The sequence below is a fragment of the Triticum urartu genome, chromosome 5 (genome assembly GCF_003073215.2).
Source record: "Triticum urartu cultivar G1812 chromosome 5, Tu2.1, whole genome shotgun sequence".
In the NCBI taxonomy this organism is placed as follows: Eukaryota; Viridiplantae; Streptophyta; class Magnoliopsida; order Poales; family Poaceae; genus Triticum; species Triticum urartu.
This window is the reverse complement of record NC_053026.1, coordinates 521,875,824-521,880,329: the sequence shown is the minus strand read 5'-3', so window position 1 is coordinate 521,880,329 and position 4,506 is coordinate 521,875,824.

Genomic DNA, 4,506 nt, shown 5'->3' with positions numbered 1-4,506 from the left:
GTGATTTTTGAGCCCTTCTGGAAGAACTCTTCTGCCTTCTGCCGATTGCCAGTGATAGTGATCACTCCTCTAGGACCAGGCATTTTCAATTTGAGGTACACGTAACACGGTCGAGCCATGAAACGTGCATAGGCAGGCCTACCCAGAATAGCATGATAAGCACTCTGGAAATCCACTACTTCAAATGTCAACTTTTCCTTGCGGTAATTCTTGGAATCACCAAAAACTACATCAAGGGTGATCTGGCCAAGTGATTCAGCCTTCTTGCTAGGTATAACGCCATGGAAAGTCATATTACTTTCGTTGAGCTTGGACATCGGAATCCCCATTCCCTTCAAGGATTCAGCATAAAGGATATTCAGGCCGCTACCACCATCCATCAGCACTTTAGTCAGTCGAGTGCCTTCAACAACCGGGTCGACCACCAACGCTTGCCTCCCAGGGGTGGCTATACGTGCTGGATGGTTAGACTGGTCGAACGTGATGGCAGTCTAGGACCACTTCAAATAACTTGGTGTTGCCGAAGCAACCATGTTCACTTTTCTATTGATAACTTTTAATCGACTTTTGCTCTCAACATCAGCAAAAATCATCAGAGTGGAATTGACGTTGGGAAAACCATCATCATCCTCTTCCTTATCCTCACCCTTGTCCGACTCTTTTTCCTTCTCCTTGGGTTGTTTCTCTCAAAACTGCTGGATCAGGAGTCGACACTGCCGAGTGTTGTGCTTAGGATAAATCAGATTACCCTCTTCATCTTTCTTGGTGTGAATGTGGCACGGTAAATCCAACACATCATTTCCATCTTGATCTTTCACTTTCTTGGGGTTCCAGGGCCCTTTGGGCATCCCCTTGAACTTTCCTTGAGCCACAACTAAAGCCTCACCAGGAGCAGCTGGCTCGGCCTTACGCTTTTGTTTCCGATTGGAAGTACCTCCACCGGTGTCCTAGGCGACTGTTTTGTGCTTGCCACTCCGGAGTCGGTCTTCTTCTTCGTCGTTAGTGTATTTGGTGGCAATCTCCATCATCCGAGTCAGGGACATATCTCCTGTCCGACCGAATTTCAGATTCAACTCCCGATACTTAACGCCTTCTTTGAAGTCACAAACTACTTGGTGATCTAACACATTCTCCATTGTATGGTGTAACGTGATCCATCTCTGGATATAGTCTCTCAGGGTTTCATTCGGCTTTTGCACACAATGATGCAACTCAGTCAACCTCGTTGGTCGCTTGCAAGTACCTTCAAAAGTCCTAACAAACACTTGGGCTAGTTCCTCCCAACTGAATATACTGCCAGGTGCTAACTGGTTCAGCCATGCTCTGGTCGAGCCTTCCAACATCAGAGGAAGGTGCTTCATGGCGACTTCATCATTGCCACCACCAATCTGTATAGCTACTCGGTAGTCCTCAAGCCAAGTGTCGGACTTAGACTCACCCGTAAACTTGCTGACTCCAGTCGCCAACCTGAAATTGGGAGGAATCACTGCGGCCCTAATAGCTCTGCTGAAACACTCGGGACCTGAAATGTGCACTCTGCCGCCAGTCGGATAATCTCTGTCATGGCCTTCTCTGTGTGCTCTGTTCTTGTCGACCAGACCTTGAATGAGAATAGATCTCGCATCAAAGCCTGGCTCCCTTGGGTCAACTAGTATTCTTCGCTCGCTGCTGTGAGGGCGTCTGTCATCATGCCGCCTAGGCACATATGACCCACTCCTCGGAGGAGGTGTGGGCACTCGACGATGGTCATCATGGCTGAGGCGGTGATCATATTGCTCATGGTTTCTGTACTGGTCTTACCTATGCCCACGTCCTTCATGCCGCGGAGGAAATCTTGGGCTGTGGGCCGACTGTATTGTATCTGCCATCACAGACCTGCTATGAATCCTATTCCGCGACTGAGACACTGCTGTGTTCTGCTCTCCAGCTTCTCGGAGCAAGGCCCCGATCTGCATCAAACCTCTGCTAGCCTCCGATTGGGAAGGCTGGATTGACTTTGCTATTCGGGCTGCAGTTGTGAGATTTTGAATCGGAATGCGGTATACCTGAGTTTGTGGCGGAAAAAGCTACCGTCGACTGGATTCAGGGATCCGCTGCCGAGCACGCTTATCGAGTGCATGCTGCAGGTTCTCCAGTCGAGTGCGCTCAGCCAAGTTGGCCAGACGCGCTTCCTCCAAGGCTCGGGCCTCGGGGGTTTCTCCAACAATAGGAGTGTGCAGTGCATCCATATTGCGGCGGCGAAGCTCTTCCCTCCGCTGCGAACAAAGGGGCTCGGGGCGGTATTCTTCGTGAACACGCGATGGATCGCCGCCGCCATCACCAACGTCATTGCGGGGGAAGCTAGGAGGACTGGGTGGTCCGTTGACCATCAAGACTTCCACCGCGGGATCGCTGCTATCGCACTCGGATGCGGTCTCGATGGAGTCAGACGAATAGGCCGTAGAGGGTTTCGTCAGGCTCGATTGCCGCTGAGGGAGTCTTGGATTAGGGGGTGTTCGGATAGCCGGACTATACCTTCAGCCGGACTCCTGGACTATGAAGATACAAGATTGAAGACTCTGTCCCGCGTCCGGAAGGGACATTCCTTGGCGTGGAAGGCAAGCTTGGCGATACAGATATGAAGATCTCCTACCATTGTAACCGACTCTATGTAACCCTAACCCTATCTGATGTCTATATAAACCGGAGGGTTTTAGTCCGTAGGAGAACATACACATCAACAATCATACCATAGGCTAGCTTCTAGGGTTTAGCCTCCTCGATCTCGTGGTAGATCTACTCTTGTACTACCCATATCATCAATATTAATCAAGCAGGACGTAGGGTTTTACCTCCATCGAGAGGGCCCGAACCTGGGTAAAACTTCGTGTCCCTTGTCTCCTGTTACCATCCGGCCTAGACGCACAGTTCGGGACCCCCTACCCGAGATCCGCCGGTTTTGACACCAAAGTTGGTGCTTTCATTGAGAGTTCCTCTGTGTCGTCACCATCAGGAAGGATGCCTCGCCTCGTCTTTAAAGACGGCACCGTTGCTAAGGGAGCTTTGGCTGTCGGCCAAACCCTCCGGTTAGGTGGCTTTCTTATGACCGCCTATTCGGCTTCAGCGCCGATGATGACCTCTCGAGCCATCGAAAACAATCTTCATGTCAACTCGGAACTCGCCGAGCAGTTAGCTCCAATAGAGATTTCCTCCATAAATGAGCTCTTGGATCGCTTCGCCGCCCTGGGAGTCGCTACGGATTACGACCAGATTGGGCCTAAAACCGATCTGAGAGAGATTAACTCTCCCCAAGTCACCCATCATGTTGCCGTGGTAGAGGGACAGTGCGGCGACCCTTCATCTATCTTAAGGACTCGCTATGTCCGGATCCCCGATCCCTCCAAGCCGGATACCCGCGGAGGGGAGGATATCACTCAAAACCTAAACTTAGAGTCAGGCGACGGGCTGGATTCATTAGACATCATCCAGGAATCCAAATTGTCGAGTTCAGACATTCCTCGGCCTCTGGGCCTTAGATGGGGTGAGGCTTCGGATTTAATTCCACCCACCCACCCCAACACAAGCGATCTATCCAAAATGAGGCAAGAACCCGATGAAACAGTACATCATTACTGGGCCAGATTCCTCCTGGTTAAGAACAGGCTAAGGGACTGCCGCGAGGAAGACGCAATCTCAATCTTCTGCAATAATTGCACGGACAAGGGAATACTCAACGCCATAAGTCGTCGTGATATTACACGCTTCGCTGACTTGGCGTCCATTGTACGAAAGTACTGTGCGATGGAAAGCGCCTGGAAAACCGAAATAAAATTTTGGGACAATCCGGCCTTGAATACAAACCCAGTCCAAAATAAAAGGGTGCATCATCACCAGTCACCCGGGTCAAGCACTAAAAAGCAAAAACCCTCTACAGGGCATGGAACCATACTGGAAGGGTGGCTCAATGGACCCTGTAAAACTCACAGTACAGAGGACGCCACACCAACTCACAGCCTTAGAGCATGTTGGATACTCCGGCAGGTGGCCAAAATTGGCGAAAATCTCCTAATTCCGGAGGCCACAGAAAGCCACCCCAGAGACACCAATACGGTATTAACAGTCTTCGAGACTTACGCATCAAATAATATGCGAAAAGGACACTCTGCAGCCTTGCCGAAGTCTACCAAGTAGCAACAATAAACCCATGGAGTGACACGGCTATCACCTTTAACACCAGTGATGAATCTAAATCCCGAACAGCCCGAGCACCAGCCGCATTGGTCCTCAGTCCAATAGTGGACGGATTTCGTCTTACCAAGGTACTCATAGACGGCGGCAGCAGATTGAACCTCATTTATGAGGAGACCCTTCAAAAAATGGAAATAGACTGGAACCGCATTAAGCGAAGCAGCACAACCTTTAGAGGAATAATCCCATGTCGGGAAGCGCGCTGTACAGGAAAAATCACACTAGATGTGGTGTTCGGCACACCGGATAATTACAGGTCCAAAGAGGTCACGTTCCAGG